Source organism: Sinohyriopsis cumingii, chromosome 9 (genome assembly GCF_028554795.1).
Source record: "Sinohyriopsis cumingii isolate HCF-2022 chromosome 9, ASM2855479v2, whole genome shotgun sequence".
Lineage (NCBI taxonomy): Eukaryota > Metazoa > Mollusca > Bivalvia > Unionida > Unionidae > Sinohyriopsis > Sinohyriopsis cumingii.
The window spans coordinates 44,665,873-44,686,029 of NC_142969.1; the positions used below are offsets into that span (position 1 = coordinate 44,665,873).

The 20,157-nt window shown below is 33.3% G+C and overlaps 1 non-coding gene across 1 annotated transcript; it reads left to right on the forward strand.

The window, feature by feature from the left end:
• The first annotated feature begins 14,022 nt into the window (after positions 1-14,022).
• On the forward strand, positions 14,023-14,094 carry Trnag-ucc (transfer RNA glycine (anticodon UCC)). The gene has a single exon. It is a non-coding gene; the product is annotated as a tRNA-Gly (tRNA).
• The last annotated feature ends 6,063 nt before the right edge of the window (positions 14,095-20,157 follow it).

Genomic DNA, 20,157 nt, shown 5'->3' on the forward strand with positions numbered 1-20,157 from the left:
ATCAGGTGACACAAGAAATGATTGAAAAGGGTAGGATTTTACATCTTAAAATAGCTATTGATGATAAAGTGATTGATTTAATCAATATTTATGCTCCAAATGTTGTGAAGGAAAGGTTTAACATTTTCATGAAGCTAAATACATATTTACATAACAGTACTAGTGATAGCACTATCCTGGCTGGTGATTTTAATACAACTTTAGCAGGTATTGATCGACATAACAAAGCCTTACATATTGATGATGTAGCAGTGCGTGAACTTTATAAAATTATTCATGATAGGAATATTACCGATTTATGGAGATCACGAAATCCTAGTACTCGTAGTTTCTCCAGAAAACAAGTTGTACTAGGCGAAATGAAGCAGAGTAGAATAGATTATTTTTTGATTTCCTCAAAATTGCACTCCAATATGCAAAATATTTATTATGCAGATACATCCTTTAGTGATCATTCTTTTGTATACCTTAAACTAAATACCTGCAAAGTGGAAACAGGGCCCGGATTATGGATATTAAATAACAATGTTCTTTTTGAGGAAAAATATGTACAAAGAGTGAAATCAATTCTTACCGAGGGAAAAACTGACGAAATGTATTTCAGTGAACCACTCATTTGGTGGGATAATGTAAAATACAAAATTAAAAAATTTTCCCAAGTATACTGTACAAGAAGAAATAAGGAAAGATTACAAGAATACTTTACATTGCAAAATAAATTAAAATCATTTTCAGAAAAAGTCGCAAATAAAGAACCATATGACATTAACAAATATGAAGAACTAAAACATCAGCTAAGTGACTATGAAACTGATTTTTGTCGGGGTGCTATATTGAGATCTAAGGCCAAATGGGCAATTGAAAGCGATAGAAATACTAAATATTTTCTAAATCTTGAGAAATATCGACACAACAAAAATGTAACCAATGAATTGATTGATGATGATGGTGTAATTATTTCAAATACAAGCGGAATCTTAGATGAAATACATCAGTTTTATAGTCATTTATATTCTTCGGTAACTGTTGATGATAATTGTACTGATTCACTTTTAAATTTTGTAAACTGTTCTGTATCTGATGAGGATAAAGATATGTGTGATGCCATAATAACAGTTTATGAAATACATACAGCTATAAAAGGGATGGCTAAAAATAAAAGCCCCGGCCCGGACGGATTGACAGTAGAGTGGTATTGTAAATGTTATGATTGTATATATGATATTCTGTTGTACATCTTTCAGAGTGTTAAGAATGACAATATTATGTCGAGATCAATGAGATTTGGGGTTATATCACTTATTTATAAAAATAAGGGGGATAATAGAAGATTGCAAAATTGGCGTCCTATCAGTTTACTTAATGTAGATTATAAAATTTTGGCAAAGATTTTGTCTACACGTTTAAAAATGGTATTACCCAAAATTATTTCTCAAACTCAGACATGTTGTATAGTTGGGAGAGATATTGCTGATACTATAGTCACTGTAAGAGATATTATAGATATGGTTGAGAGAGACAATCTTGAGGGATATATCTTAAAAATTGATCAAGAAAAAGCGTTTGACAGAGTTTGCCACTCATATTTAATTTCTGTTTTACGAAAGTTCGGTTTTGGTGACAATTTTATTCAGTGGATAAAGATATTTTATAATGAAATTAAAAGTAGTGTTAAATGCAATGGTCATCTAACGAAACCCTTTTTAATTAAAAATTCAGTCAGACAAGGTTGTCCTATATCAGCAATGTTATATGTATTAGCAGCAGAACCCTTAGGACTCGCTATCAAAGCAAATCCCACTATCAAAGGTATTCCACTCCCACTGTCTAGTAATACAAGTAAAGTTTTTCAACATGCAGATGATACAACCTTGACATTAGCGGACACACAATCCATTAATCAATCTTTTAATGTACTTGACTTGTATTGTAAAGGATCTGGTGCAAAGGTGAACAAGGAAAAGACAGAACTTCTGTGTATTGGATCTGGTAAACTTACTGATGATTATTGCAAACAATTACAAATTCAAATGTGTGATCAAGTCATCTTAATTTTGGGAGCTTATGTTGGAAAATGTGCAAAGTTATGTGAGCAACTGAACTGGAATGATAGATTGTCTAAAATTAAAAACTTAATGCAACTGTGGTCACAGAGATATTTGACAATACAAGGAAAAGTAACAGTTGTTAATAACTTATTAGTTTCTAGAGTATTGTACATAGTGTCAGTTCAGCCTCTTCCTGATATGATTGCTGATGAATTGAAGCAATTATTTCTCAGATTTATCTGGTCAGGAAAGTCCCATTTGGTTCACTATTATACAATAATTGGTGATAAGCGAAATGGCGGACTACAGTTAACTGATATAAAGATGAAAATGTATGCATTCAGACTAAAATTTTTAAAAAGATACTTTGATGTGAATTGCCATGCTATGTGGAAAAATACCTTTGATCACTTTTTATCTACTGTCCTGAACATGAGGTTGACCAAAGAGTTGTTTCTCATGTCTTTAAATAAGCAACAATTGAATACCCTACCTATATTTTACAGAGAAATGTTTCATGCATGGGAAAAACTTAGAAATAATATCGATACAAATATTGATGTGAGGAATGTTTTTGAACAACCTCTCTTTTTAAATCCTAATATTACATGTGCTGGTAAAACGTTGTTTTTCGCAGAATTTATAGAAGCAGGAATTGTTCGTGTTCAGGATATTACATATGAATTTGTACCTGGAATACTACCTTATAGAGCTATTCAAGAAATGATATACAAATCAAATTCTGAGATCAAAACAGATAAGATAAAAAAAGACTATAATTGCATAATAGAAAGTATACCATTAGGCTGGAGAAATATTGTTGCAACAGAGTCAAAACCCACTGTAACCAATGGGAGAAATAATATGTTTATCAGAGTTGATACAAAATTATATGACCTCTGTTTATGTACAACACAACTATTTTACAAGCTTTTATGTACGTTGATTTTTCAAGAACCAGCTTCTGTTTCCTTTTGGAGTAAGATATTTAGTTTGGAAAAGCATAAATACTGGAAATTGATACACCTACCTTTCAAGACCCCAGATTGTATAGATTTGGATTACAGAATAATGCACAATCGAATATTTACAAAAGAGAGACTAAAATACTATGGCAAAATTGATAATGACTTATGTCCAGTGTGCCAGTTGGAAACAGAGGATTTATTTCACATGTTTTTGAAATGTCCTGAATTAAGCTCTTTTAAGAATTATATTGTATATATAGTTGAGATTCTTTTTAAAAATTGTAGAGTTGGTGTTCTCAATAGCACTTCTTTTGAACAAATGCTCATGATAGGATATAACAAAGAAACAAAATCAGTAAATAGTAATTTTTTGAACTACATTCTGAGCATTGCTCGATTGTGCATTTACAAAAGAAGAAACATTATGTCTTTATTAGGGAAACAAATAGACATCGAAAGATTGTTCCAATATTTGACTAGAAAATATATATTCTATGCGTATCAACATTACAAAGACAAAAATCAGACTTTGATTACGAAGTATTTTGTAAAAGATAATCCTTTAATGAGAATAGAAGAGGATAAAGTGTTTATTACATTGTAGAATCATTGTTTTGTACTATAGCATTACAAAAAAAATTTTAGAATCATTGTTCTGTAATATAGCTTAACAAAATACTATTGTAGAATCATTGTTTTGTAATATAGCATTACAAACTACTATGTACATACTGACTGTATATTTTTAACTTATATACTGTACAAAGCTTTTTTTAAATAAAGAAAGAAAAAAAAAAAAGCATGGTTGCCTTCGAAGTAGCCGATCCGGGTTCGATTCCCGGCTGACGCATGTCATTTTGTCAATACCGAGTTTAAAAGCGAACATATCAGCGTCTTTGTTTTTCTTCTCTTTCGGATATTTAGCAACCCTCAGTCACAAGTTTCAATACTTCTCTTCACTGTGCATGATTTTGTTTTCGTATGTAGGACGTTCATAAACATTCCACTAATTCCGAAGACAGCCACGATAACTTAGTTGATAGAGTTTCTGATTCGGTATCAAAGCGTGTTATTTAATACAAATGGAGATAAAAAGAAATGGATGTATCTCATGTCTTCATTTCCTTTCTCCGTATTAAAAGAATTATTATTTTAGTACTGTGATTAGACACGCATTATGACAATAGCGAGCATCATTTTAAGATATTTCGTGTTGATCCAGGTAGATGGGCTACGCAAAAAACATCATATCACACACAAAACCAAAATTTTGTTATAATGTTATGGAGTCTAGTATAATTTTTTGGGGCATTAGAATGTCAATGTTAAATGAAATATTGACGCAAATATCTACTTTAATATTATCAGAAGCAGCCATATAATCCCACATGTTTTCATCTACTTTCAAATAATTATCAAAAATAATTATCAAAAGATTTTACAAAATTTAAGATTTTGTCTCTTGAGCTGTCAAATTTTATAATGAATTATGGATGCCTGGACCATAACCTTTCAATGAATTTATTAAACATTTAATACAAAATGCACTGTCAACCTGCCATTAACCATTAACCTTATAGGATCCAAACGATACATGTTTATATTTCTTGCTTGAGGTTCTCCTGTTGCTAGTAATGTCCTCACTTTTCCATCTCTTTTCAAAGCGATTGTTTGTATCTTTCTTTTTCTCTATGTCTTCCTAGTTCAGATCTCCCGATTGGTATGGTATACAATTTCTTCTAGCAAACAAAACAGCACTATGAATAAAGAAATAAAATAATCCAGACGGATCACACAATGAAGACACTCTAACATCTATATATTAAAACTGACACAAATAACATCAAATATTTTTGCGAATATTTTTATTTGACTGTTCTCATTGAGAATATTTTGCAAGGGAAAGATAAATGGATCAATCCAAACTATGCCACGTTGAATTAGTCACGGTAATGACAAACATTATACATGACCTGTCACCTAAGTGACGAGAATAGAGTATAACCAGCGCGTCGGTGGTGTAAAGGTTAGCATGGTTGCCTTCCAAGCAACCGATCCAGACCGAAGTTAAGCAACGTCGGGCCCAGGACTTCCGGTTATGACATCAGATGGAAAACACGTTTGATGATCGTTCCGTGAATTTTCAAGTTTTATTCCTTTAATAGACATTTTTTCTGTTTTAAGTTGTTACAGGTACGTTTATTAGATTCGTGTGATCGCATTCATATAGAAGTTAGATATATTTTGTGTGTGTGGATAACTTTATCCACCACACAAAATACTATTTTCTGTGACAATGAATTCAAAGCCTGGTCGTGCTGCACGTGCAGCACAGGGAGCGGACTCAAATTCTAATGACACCAGTGGAATAGCTAACAATAAGAATGGCATGTCGAGTAACATCGATAGACAGACAGGAGCTTCTCGTCGTTTTGGGAAAGAATGTACCGTGGTGATTGATGTAAAGGATGTGAAGAAAATAAAGGCAAGTGATATTGTTAGAAGTGTAGAAGAATTAACCGGAGATATGTTGGTCTATGCAGTTGTGCCCAAAGGTGCAAATTTGTATGAGGTCACACTACCGAGCAAGGAAGTAGCATATAATACCTTGTGTGGAATTGATATTGGAAGTGAACACTTTGATTGTACTCTCTTATATTCAGACACTATTATTGTGTCAATTCTTCATTTACCAGCATACATCACCGATGATGATATAAGTATGAAGCTCGGTGAATACGGAGTAGAACTTCTTTCTCCCATTCAAAGCAGATATTATCCTGGGACTAGTGTGGCTGATGGGACTCGTTATGTCAAATGTAAATTTCCACAGCAGGTAAAATCCTTGCCTTACAGTCTGAAATTTCAGACTGTCAATGGTCAGCAATACTTTAGAGTATTACACGATAACCAAGTTAAGGTATGTTCTAGATGTCTAGATCCGGGACATGTTATAAAAGACTGCCCTGATTTTGTATGCTACAAGTGTGGGGAGCAAGGTCATGTAGCAAAAAATTGCACAAGGCAAAGATGTGACAGTTGTGGAAGTTTTCCTCTTATGTGTACATGCAGGATATGCGACAAATGCCACAAAGACGCGCAAACATGTATGTGTTACAGAGAGGCCATTGCAGGGATTCATTCGCAAGTTGATGATGATACGAGGGAAGACATATTGGAGTTACCGAGTGACGAAGATGATAAAGAAGAAATTGAGAATGCAAAACAAGATAACGAGAGTGGAGAAAGTGGGGAAGAAAAAGAAAGAAGTGGAGTTGATATGACCAATGTAGAAATAGAATCTGAGGAGGAAGTAAACAACAATCATACAATTGGAGATGGATCGGGGACAGATTCAGATGATGACAGGAAGATGGCTGCAGACGTTGTTGAAAGATCAAACGAATCACGTACATGTCAAGAAAACGGTACTAATATCGAAAATTTCAAGGTAGTACAAAGGAGAAGGAGAAGGTTTAATCCAGTACCTAACCTGAAAATGAATAGCATGCGACGAACACCTATTAAGAAATGATCAAACACTCAACATTTTTTAATACTTTCAATACACTCATCATAATCATGGCTTTAAATATTGTATCTCTAAATGTAAATGGCTTGCGTAATTTGAATAAACTAAAGTCTGTTTTAGAAATATTTAAAGAGAAAAGAGGACATATTTTATTATTGCAAGAAACCTTTTGGGATGATGAGTTTGCTGAAAGTATTAGAGAAAATGAGATTTGGAATGGTGACATATTTTATAGTAATGCAGACAATAGGAGGGCAGGTGTTGCTGTTTTAGTAGTGAGAGAATTGAGAAATCAGGTGACACAAGAAATGATTGAAAAGGGTAGGATTTTACATCTTAAAATAGCTATTGATGATAAAGTGATTGATTTAATCAATATTTATGCTCCAAATGTTGTGAAGGAAAGGTTTAACTTTTTCATGAAGCTAAATACATATTTACATAACAGTACTAGTGATAGCACTATCCTGGCTGGTGATTTTAATACAACTTTAGCAGGTATTGATCGACATAACAAAGCCTTACATATTGATGATGTAGCAGTGCGTGAACTTTATAAAATTATTCATGATAGGAATATTACCGATTTATGGAGATCACGAAATCCTAGTACTCGTAGTTTCTCCAGAAAACAAGTTGTACTAGGCGAAATGAAGCAGAGTAGAATAGATTATTTTTTGATTTCCTCAAAATTGCATTCCAATGTGCAAAATATTTATTATGCAGATACATCTTTTAGTGATCATTCTTTTGTATACCTTAAACTAAATACCTGCAAAGTGGAAACAGGGCCCGGATTATGGATACTAAATAACAATGTTCTTTTTGAGGAAAAATATGTACAAAGAGTGAAATCAATTCTTACCGAGGGAAAAACTGACGAAATGTATTTTAGTGAACCACTCATTTGGTGGGATAATGTAAAATACAAAATTAAAAAATTTTCCCAAGTCTACTGTACAAGAACAAATAAGGAAAGATTACAAGAATACTTTACATTGCAAAATAAATTAAAATCATTTTCAGAAAAAGTCGCAAATAAAGAATCATATGACATTAACAAATATGAATAACTAAAACATCAGGTAAGTGACTATGAAACCGATTTTTGTCGGGGTGCTGTATTGAGATCTAAGGCGAAATGGGCAATTGAAAGCGATAGAAATACTAAATACTTTCTAAATCTTGAGAAATATCGACACAACAAAAATGTAATCAATGAATTGATTGATGATGATGGTGTAATTATTTCAAATACAAGCGGAATCTTAGATGAAATACATCAGTTTTATAGTCATTTATATTCTTCGGTAACTGTTGATGATAATTGTACTGATTCACTTTTAAATTTTGTAAATTGTTCTGTATCTGATGAGGATAAAGATATGTGTGATGCCATAATAACAGTTGATGATATACATACAGCTATAAAAGGGATGGCTAAAAATAAAAGCCCCGGCCCGGACGGATTGACAGTAGAGTGGTATTGTAAATTTTATGATTGTATATATGATATTCTGTTGCACATCTTTCAGAGTGTTAAGAATGACAATATTATGTCGAGATCAATGAGATTTGGGGTTATATCACTTATTTATAAAAATAAGGGGGATAATAGAAGATTGCAAAATTGGCGTCCTATCAGTTTACTTAATGTAGATTATAAAATTTTGGCAAGAATTTTGTCTACACGTTTAAAAATGGTATTACCCAAAATTATTTCTCAAACTCAGACATGTTGTATAGTTGGGAGAGATATTGCTGATACTATAGTCACTGTAAGAGATATTATAGATATGGTTGAGAGAGACAATCTTGAGGGATATATCTTAAAAATTGATCAAGAAAAAGCGTTTGACAGAGGTTGCCACTCACATTTGATTTCTGTTTTACGAAAGTTCGGTTTTGGTGACAATTTTATTCAGTGGATAAAGATATTTTATAATGAAATTAAAAGTAGTGTTAAATGCAATGGTCATCTAACGAAACCCTTTTTAATTAAAAATTCAGTCAGACAAGGTTGTCCTATATCAGCAATGTTATATGTATTAGCAGCAGAACCCTTAGGACTCGCTATCAAAGCAAATCCCACTATCAAAGGTATTCCACTCCCACTGTCTAGTAATACAAGTAAAGTTTTTCAACATGCAGATGATACAACCTTGACATTAGCGGACACACAATCCATTAATCAATCTTTTAATGTACTTGACTTGTATTGTAAAGGATCTGGTGCAAAGGTGAACAAGGAAAAGACAGAACTTCTGTGTATTGGATCTGGTAAACTTACTGATGATTATTGCAAACAATTACAAATTCAAATGTGTGATCAAGTCATCTTAATTTTGGGAGCTTATGTTGGAAAATGTGCAAAGTTATGTGAGCAACTGAACTGGAATGATAGATTGTCTAAAATTAAAAACTTATTGCAACTGTGGTCACAGAGATATTTGACAATACAAGGAAAAGTAACAGTTGTTAATAACTTATTAGTTTCTAGAGTATTGTACATAGTGTCAGTTCAGCCTCTTCCTGATATGATTGCTGATGAATTGAAGCAATTATTTCTCAGATTTATCTGGTCAGGAAAGTCCCATTTGGTTCACTATTATACAATAATTGGTGATAAGCGAAATGGCGGACTACAGTTAACTGATATAAAGATGAAAATGTATGCATTCAGACTAAAATTTTTAAAAAGATACTTTGATGTGAATTGCCATGCTATGTGGAAAAATATCTTTGATCACTTTTTATCTACTGTCCTGAACATGAGGTTGACCAAAGAGTTGTTTCTCATGTCTTTAAATAAGCAACAATTGAATACCCTACCTATATTTTACAGAGAAATGTTTCATGCATGGGAAAAACTTAGAAATAATATCGATACAAATATTGATGTGAGGAATGTTTTTGAACAACCTCTCTTTTTAAATCCTAATATTACATGTGCTGGTAAAACGTTGTTTTTCGCAGAATTTATAGAAGCAGGAATTGTTCGTGTTCAGGATATTACATATGAATTTGTACCTGGAATACTACCTTATAGAGCTATTCAAGAAATGATATACAAATCAAATTCTGAGATCAAAACAGATAAGATAAAAAAAAGATTATAATTGCATAATAGAAAGTATACCATAAGGCTGGAGAAATATTGTTGCAACAGAGTCAAAACCCACTGTAACCAATGGGAGAAATAATATGTTTCTCAGAGTTGATACAAAATTATATGACCTCTGTTTATGTACAACACAACTATTTTACAAGTTTTTATGTACGTTGATTTTTAAAGAACCAGCTTCTGTTTCCTTTTGGAGTAAGATATTTAGTTTGGAAAAGCATAAATACTGGAAATTGATACATCTACCTTTCAAGACCCCAGATTGTATAGATTTGGATTACAGAATAATGCACAATCGAATATTTACAAAGAGAGACTAAAATACTATGGCAAAATTGATAATGACTTATGTCCAGTGTGCCAGTTGGAAACAGAGGATTTATTTCACATGTTTTTGAAATGTCCTGAATTAAGCTCTTTTAAGAATTATATTGTATATATAGTTGAGATTCTTTTTAAAGACTGTAGAGTTGGTGTTCTCAATAGCACTTCTTTTGAACAAATGCTCATGATAGGATATAACAAAGAAACAAAATCAGTAAATAGTTATTTTTTGAACTACATTCTGAGCATTGCTCGATTGTGCATTTACAAAAGAAGAAACATTATGTCGTTATTAGGGAAACAAATAGACATCGAAAGATTGTTCCAATATTTGACTAGAAAATATATATTCTATGCGTATCAACATTACAAAGACAAAAATCAGACTTTGATAACGAAATATTTTGTTAAAGATAATCCTTTAATGAGAATGGAAGAGGATAAACTGTTTATTACATTGTAGAATCATTGTTTTGTACTATAGCATTACAAAATATAATTTTAGAATCATTGTTCTGTAATATAGCTTAACAAAATACTTTTGTAGAATCATTGTTTTGTAATATAGCATTACAAAATACTATTGTAGAACCATTATTTTGTAATATAGAATTACAAACTCCTACGTAAATACTGACTGTATACTTTTAACTTATATACTGTACAAAACGTTTTTAAATAAAGAAAGAAAAAAAAAGCATGGTTGCCTTCCAAGCAGCCGATCCTAGTTCGATTCCCGGCTGACGCATGTCATTTTTTAATAACGAGCATAAAAGAGAACATATCAGCGTCTTTGTTTTATTTCTCTTTCGGATATTTAGCAACCCTCAGTCACAAGTTTCAATACTTCTCTTCACTGTGCATGATTTTGATTTCATATGTAGGACGGCCATAAGCATTGCACTAATTCCGAAGACAGGCACGATAGCTTAGTTGGTAGAGTATCCGATTCGTTATCCAAGGGTGACCGGTTCGATATTCACTCAGGCCACCTTCGGGACGGCGGTCATGTAACCAACAACTGTCAGATGATGATCATATATTTTAACACTTGTTGCTTTATCTGCCTCAATTGCTTTCACTTTTACATCTCTTTTCGAAACACGTCTTTATATATTCTTTCTTTCTTCTGATTTCTATGTTCCTTCTTCATAATGTGTCTTAGTCCTTTACAGTAATTACCATATATTCGAGAATAATTTTCACATATTTTGACACATATGTGAAAAGCTTTCCTCATATTTCATGCACATACGCTTTGGTTTACTTTCTTTTCCTAAAGTAAATGCATCGATTCGTTCTCCTATTAATTAATGTTGTATTTTTTGTATTTCGTCTTTACATAACATTCACGAAACTGTCTTTAGTGAAGGGCCAAACACCACACCCTCCGAACTTCCCAGTGGTCTAAAGCGCTCACCGTTACGGATCACTGCCATCTCACCTCTGTCGGCATGGTTTCGAGTCTCGGGTTCGGCCAATGTTGGGATGAGAGGAAGCTTGCCGGTAGGTTCTCGTGGGTCGGTGGTTCTTTCCAGGGCTTTCCTGGATTCTTCCTCCACCATTTATACTGGCCGCCATGTATAGCCTATCTTGTGCTGAAAATGGCGTCAAACTTTGCAACAACAACGTCAGTAGTGAATACAACGAGATAGTCTATCTAACATGGATGTCTCTTACACATCACAGACAAGCATTATGCATGACATGTCCCCTAAGTGAAGGCAATTCCAAGCAGTCGATCCGGGTTCGATTCCTGGCTGAAACATCGCTTTTTGTCACTGCCCTACTTAAAAGCGAACATATCTCCTGTTGGAGATTTTTGAGCAACCCTCAGTCACAAGATTCAATACTTTTCTTCGCTGTGCATCATTATTTTTTGGATATGTATGACGTTCATAAATCTTCCGCTAATTCCAAAGATAGCCGCGATGCTTAGTTGGAAGAGCTTCTGATTCGGTATCAAAAAGGGTACCGGGTTGGATATTTACTCAGGCAAGCTCCTAACGGCGGCCTCTCTGGGAACTAATTACCTCGTGCTAAATCCAAACAACTTTCACTTTCCTCGCCATAGTAAAGACAATAATATTTTGAAAATGACATTACAGAAAATATTTCCTAACATAGATAAATGGGAACAAACCCAAGGAAAAACAGATACATGTGTTTCCGTCCGGATGACCTTCCATGTTTTTCTTTGCCGATCAATGAACATTTTCCCCTGGGTAAAATAAGAAAACTAATTTCGGAAACTGATTGACGCATCTATTTCAGCCGGTTTTGCCCAGTCCTTGAACCGTTTATATACATAAATAGATAGTTCATTATAATATATGTCATATCAAAAGAAAACAATCTACCGACTCTACTTTTAAAATCAGTTGAATAGGAAATCTATACATTTTTATAGCTATATATTAAAAACTCAAGTTAATAACTAAACAAAATGTTTGCTTATATTTTTATTTGAATGTTGTCTTTGCTCTCATTTTGTATGAGAAACAAAACATTTCAAATCAAAATTATGCTTCGTCAAATTAGTCCAAAAGAAAGAACAATTGCAAACCGGCTAAATCACAACGAATTTCAACTTTTCAGTCTCGCACGTAAATCACACTGTCTAAATCCTGACAGCTCGCCGCAGGACTTACAAAATAACCACATCTCTTCATTGATAGGCATGCCTTTTTGAAAATAAAAAGCCTAATGCGATACATTGATCAGGAGTCTGCTAATCATAAAGCCATGTAATATCAAATCCAACAAATAATTCTTGCATCAACCAACCTATCCAACTTTAAATTAATTCAGTTAGTCAACTGTCAGTGCCATTTTTATTAGAGAATCAATCACTTGACTAACCAGAGAACTTTTTTCATAAAGAGTCCACATATTTATTGGAACAAGCAAGAGAATCGATGCCGTTCTGCCACCTGTTGTCCTTTTTCAGCAACCATGTATATGGTTTGTTGATGCTACGTTTGCAGATAGAAAAAAGAAAATAATACCCATATTCATGTCATTGAAGTATTTTACTCTGAATCCAGTACAGATATGCACAAGACAACTAAAATGTATTTTACATATCAATAGACCTATAGCGATGACTACACGATGTTTTTAAGACTGCTTGTAATGAGATGGAGTTATTTAATACAAATGGAGACGAAAAGAAATGGATGTATCTCATGTCTTCATTTCATTTCTCCGTATTAAAAGAGTCATTAATTTATTACTATGTTTAGACACGCATTATGAGAATAGCGACCATCATTTTAAGAGATATCTTGTTGGTCCAGGTAGATGGGCTACGCAACAAGCATTATCAAATGACACAACAACAAAAAAATTTGTTATCATGCGATGGAGATCAAGTATAATTTTTTGTCATAAGAATGTCAGTGTTAAATGGAATATTGACACAAACACCTACTTAAATATTCTCAGACGCAGCCATATAATCCCACATGTATTCATCTATTTTCAAATAATTATCAAAAAGAATTATCAAAAGATTATACGAAATTGAAGATTTTGTCTCTTGAGCTGTCGATTTGATAATGAATTCTGGATGAATGGACCATAATCTTTCATTGAATTTACTAAACATTTAATACACACTGCACTGTCCAACTGCCATGAACCAACAACCGTATAGGATCCTAATTATACATGTTTACGTATCTTGCCTGAGGTCCCTCTGTTAATGGTAATGTCCTCGCTTTTCCATCTCTTTTCAAAGCGATGGTTTGTATCTTTCTTTTTTTCTATATTTTTTCTGTTTCAGCTCTCCCGATTGGTATTGTATACAATTTCTTCTAGCAAAACAAACAACACTATGAATAAAGGAATAAAATAATCCAGATGTGTCACACACTGAAGACATTCTAACATCTATAAATTCAAACTGAAACAAATAACACCAGATAATTTGCGAATATTGTTACTTCACTGATCTCTCACACAGGAATGATTAACGTTATGCATGACCTATTACCTAAGTGACGAGAATAGAGTATCATCAGCGCGTCGGTGGTGTAAAGGTTAGCATGGTTGCCTTCCAAGCAGCCGATCCGGGTTCGATTCCCGGCTGACGCATGTCATTTTGTCAATACCGAGTTTAAAAGCGAACTTTGTTTTTCTTCTCTTTCGGATATTTAGCAACCCTCAGTCACAAGTTTCAATACTTCTCTTCACTGTGCATGATTTTGTTTTCATATGTAGGACGTTCATAAACCTTCCACTAATTCCGAAGACAGCCACGATAACTTAGTTGATAGAGTTTCTGATTCGGTATCAAAGCGTGTTATTTAATACAAATGGAGATAAAAAGAAATGGATGTATCTCATCTCTTCATTTCCTTTCTCCGTATTAAAAGAATTATTATTTTCGTACTGTGATTAGACACGCATTACGACAATAGCGAGCATCATTTTAAGACATTTCGTGTTGATCCAGGTAGATGGGCTACGCAAAAACATCATATCACACACAAAACCAAAATTTTGTTATAATGTTATGGAGTCTAGTATAATTTTTTTGGGCATTAGAATGTCAATGTTAAATGAAATATTGACGCAAATATCTACTTAAATATTATCAGAAGCAGCCATATAATCCCACATGTTTTCATCTACTTTCAAATAATTATCAAAAATAATTATCAAAAGATTTTACAAAATTTAAGATTTTGTCTCTTGAGCTGTCAAATTTTATAATGAATTATGGATGCCTGGACCATAACCTTTCAATGAATTTATTAAACATTTAATACAAAATGCACTGTCAACCTGCCATTAACCATTAACCTTATAGGATCCAAACGATACATGTTTATATTTCTTGCTTGAGGTTCTCCTGTTGCTAGTAATGTCCTCACTTTTCCATCTCTTTTCAAAGCGATTGTTTGTATCTTTCTTTTTCTCTATTTCTTCCTAGTTCAGATCTCCCGATTGGTATGGTATACAATTTCTTCTAGCAAACAAAACAGCACTATGAATAAAGAAATAAAATAATCCAGACGGATCACACAATGAAGACACTCTAACATCTATATATTAAAACTGACACAAATAACATCAAATATTTTTGCGAATATTTTTATTTGACTGTTCTCTTTGAGAATATTTTGCAAGGGAAAGATAAATGGATCAATCCAAACTATGCCACGTTGAATTAGTCACGGTAATAACAAACATTATACATGACCTGTCACCTAAGTGACGAGAATAGAGTATAACCAGCGCGTCGGTGGTGTAAAGGTTAGCATGGTTGCCTTCCAAGCAACCGATCCAGACCGAAGTTAAGCAACGTCGGGCCCAGGACTTCCGGTTATGACATCAGATGGAAAACACGTTTGATGATCGTTCCGTGAATTTTCAAGTTTTATTCCTTTAATAGACATTTTTTCTGTTTTAAGTTGTTACAGGTACGTTTATTAGATTCGTGTGATCGCATTCATATAGAAGTTAGATATATTTTGTGTGTGTGGATAACTTTATCCACCACACAAAATACTATTTTCTGTGACAATGAATTCAAAGCCTGGTCGTGCTGCACGTGCAGCACAGGGAGCGGACTCAAATTCTAATGACACCAGTGGAATAGCTAACAATAAGAATGGCATGTCGAGTAACATCGATAGACAGACAGGAGCTTCTCGTCGTTTTGGGAAAGAATGTACCGTGGTGATTGATGTAAAGGATGTGAAGAAAATAAAGGCAAGTGATATTGTTAGAAGTGTAGAAGAATTAACCGGAGATATGTCGGTCTATGCAGTTGTGCCCAAAGGTGCAAATTTGTATGAGGTCACACTACCGAGCAAGGAAGTAACATATAATACCTTGTGTGGAATTGATATTGGAAGTGAACACTTTGATTGTACTCTCTTATATTCAGACACTATTATTGTGTCAATTCTTCATTTACCAGCATACATCACCGATGATGATATAAGTATGAAGCTCGGTGAATACGGAGTAGAACTTCTTTCTCCCATTCAACGCAGATATTATCCTGGGACTAGTGTGGCTGATGGGACTCGTTATGTCAAATGTAAATTTCCACAGCAGGTAAAATCCTTGCCTTACAGTCTGAAATTTCAGACTGTCAATGGTCAGCAATACTTTAGAGTATTACACGATAACCAAGTTAAGGTATGTTCTAGATGTCTAGATCCGGGACATGTTATAAAAGACTGCCCTGATTTTGTATGCTACAAGTGTGGGGAGCAAGGTCATGTAGCAAAAAATTGCACAAGGCAAAGATGTGACAGTTGTGGAAGTTTTCCTCTTATGTGTACATGCAGGATATGCGACAAATGCCACAAAGACGCGCAAACATGTATGTGTTACAGAGAGGCCATTGCAGGGATTCATTCGCAAGTTGATGATGATACGAGGGAAGACATATTGGAGTTACCGAGTGACGAAGATGATAAAGAAGAAATTGAGAATGCAAAACAAGATAACGAGAGTGGAGAAAGTGGGGAAGAAAAAGAAAGAAGTGGAGTTGATATGACCAATGTAGAAATAGAATCTGAGGAGGAAGTAAACAACAATCATACAATTGGAGATGGATCGGGGACAGATTCAGATGATGACAGGAAGATGGCTGCAGACGTTGTTGAAAGATCAAACGAATCACGTACATGTCAAGAAAACGGTACTAATATCGAAAATTTCAAGGTAGTACAAAGGAGAAGGAGAAGGTTTAATCCAGTACCTAACCTGAAAATGAAAAGCATGCGACGAACACCTATTAAGAAATGATCAAACACTCAACATTTTTTAATACTTTCAATACACTCATCATAATCATGGCTTTAAATATTGTATCTCTAAATGTAAATGGCTTGCGTAATTTGAATAAACTAAAGTCTGTTTTAGAAATATTTAAAGAGAAAAGAGGACATATTTTATTATTGCAAGAAACCTTTTGGGATGATGAGTTTGCTGAAAGTATTAGAGAAAATGAGATTTGGAATGGTGACATATTTTATAGTAATGCAGACAATAGGAGGGCAGGTGTTGCTGTTTTAGTAGTGAGAGAATTGAGAAATCAGGTGACACAAGAAATGATTGAAAAGGGTAGGATTTTACATCTTAAAATAGCTATTGATGATAAAGTGATTGATTTAATCAATATTTATGCTCCAAATGTTGTGAAGGAAAGGTTTAACTTTTTCATGAAGCTAAATACATATTTACATAACAGTACTAGTGATAGCACTATCCTGGCTGGTGATTTTAATACAACTTTAGCAGGTATTGATCGACATAACAAAGCCTTACATATTGATGATGTAGCAGTGCGTGAACTTTATAAAATTATTCATGATAGGAATATTACCGATTTATGGAGATCACGAAATCCTAGTACTCGTAGTTTCTCCAGAAAACAAGTTGTACTAGGCGAAATGAAGCAGAGTAGAATAGATTATTTTTTGATTTCCTCAAAATTGCACTCCAATGTGCAAAATATTTATTATGCAGATACATCTTTTAGTGATCATTCTTTTGTATACCTTAAACTAAATACCTGCAAAGTGGAAACAGGGCCCGGATTATGGATACTAAATAACAATGTTCTTTTTGAGGAAAAATATGTACAAAGAGTGAAATCAATTCTTACCGAGGGAAAAACTGACGAAATGTATTTCAGTGAACCACTCATTTGGTGGGATAATGTAAAATACAAAATTAAAAAATTTTCCCAAGTATACTGTACAAGAAGAAATAAGGAAAGATTACAAGAATACTTTACATTGCAAAATAAATTAAAATCATTTTCAGAAAAAGTCGCAAATAAAGAATCATATGACATTAACAAATATGAAGAACTAAAACATCAGCTAAGTGACTATGAAACTGATTTTTGTCGGGGTGCTATATTGAGATCTAAGGCGAAATGGGCAATTGAAAGCGATAGAAATACTAAATACTTTCTGAATCTTGAGAAATATCGACACAACAAAAATGTAATCAATGAATTGATTGATGATGATGGTGTAATTATTTCAAATACAAGCGGAATCTTAGATGAAATACATCAGTTTTATAGTCATTTATATTCTTCGGTAACTGTTGATGATAATTGTACTGATTCACTTTTAAATTTTGTAAATTGTTCTGTATCTGATGAGGATAAAGATATGTGTGATGCCATAATAACAGTTGATGAAATACATACAGCTATAAAAGGGATGGCTAAAAATAAAAGCCCCGGCCCGGACGGATTGACAGTAGGGTGGTATTGTAAATTTTATAATTGTATATATGATATTCTGTTGCACATCTTTCAGAGTGTTAAGAATGACAATATTATGTCGAGATCAATGAGATTTGGGGTTATATCACTTATTTATAAAAATAAGGGGGATAATAGAAGATTGCAAAATTGGCGTCCTATCAGTTTACTTAATGTAGATTATAAAATTTTGGCAAGAATTTTGTCTACACGTTTAAAAATGGTATTACCCAAAATTATTTCTCAAACTCAGACATGTTGTATAGTTGGGAGAGATATTGCTGATACTATAGTCACTGTAAGAGATATTATAGATATGGTTGAGAGAGACAATCTTGAGGGATATATCTTAAAAATTGATCAAGAAAAAGCGTTTGACAGAGTTTGCCACTCATATTTGATTTCTGTTTTACGAAAGTTCGGTTTTGGTGACAATTTTATTCAGTGGATAAAGATATTTTATAATGAAATTAAAAGTAGTGTTAAATGCAATGGTCATCTAACGAAACCCTTTTTAATTAAAAATTCAGTCAGACAAGGTTGTCCTATATCAGCAATGTTATATGTATTAGCAGCAGAACCCTTAGGACTCGCTATCAAAGCAAATCCCACTATCAAAGGTATTCCACTCCCACTGTCTAGTAATACAAGTAAAGTTTTTCAACATGCAGATGATACAACCTTGACATTAGCGGACACACAATCCATTAATCAATCTTTTAATGTACTTGACTTGTATTGTAAAGGATCTGGTGCAAAGGTGAACAAGGAAAAGACAGAACTTCTGTGTATTGGATCTGGTAAACTTACTGATGATTATTGCAAACAATTACAAATTCAAATGTGTGATCAAGTCATCTTAATTTTGGGAGCTTATGTTGGAAAATGTGCAAAGTTATGTGAGCAACTGAACTGGAATGATAGATTGTCTAAAATTAAAAACTTATTGCAACTGTGGTCACAGAGATATTTGACAATACAAGGAAAAGTAACAGTTGTTAATAACTTATTAGTTTCTAGAGTATTGTACATAGTGTCAGTTCAGCCTCTTCCTGATATGATTGCTGATGAATTGAAGCAATTATTTCTCAGATTTATCTGGTCAGGAAAGTCCCATTTGGTTCACTATTATACAATAATTGGTGATAAGCGAAATGGCGGACTACAGTTAACTGATATAAAGATGAAAATGTATGCATTCAGACTAAAATTTTTAAAAAGATACTTTGATGTGAATTGCCATGCTATGTGGAAAAATATCTTTGATCACTTTTTATCTACTGTCCTGAACATGAGGTTGACCAAAGAGTTGTTTCTCATGTCTTTAAATAAGCAACAGTTGAATACCCTACCTATATTTTACAGAGAAATGTTTCATGCATGGGAAAAACTTAGAAATAATATCGATACAAATATTGATGTGAGGAATGTTTTTGAACAACCTCTCTTTTTAAATCCTAATATTACATGTGCTGGTAAAACGTTGTTTTTCGCAGAATTTATAGAAGCAGGAATTGTTCGTGTTCAGGATATTACATATGAATTTGTACCTGGAATACTACCTTATAGAGCTATTCAAGAAATGATATACAAATCAAATTCTGAGATCAAAACAGATAAGATAAAAAAGATTATAATTGCATAATAGAAAGTATACCATTAGGCTGGAGAAATATTGTTGCAACAGAGTCAAAACCCACTGTAACCAATGGGAGAAATAATATGTTTCTCAGAGTTGATACAAAATTATATGACCTCTGTTTATGTACAACACAACTATTTTACAAGCTTTTATGTACGTTGATTTTTAAAGAACCAGCTTCTGTTTCCTTTTGGAGTAAGATATTTAGTTTGGAAAAGCATAAATACTGGAAATTGATACATCTACCTTTCAAGACCACAGATTGTATAGA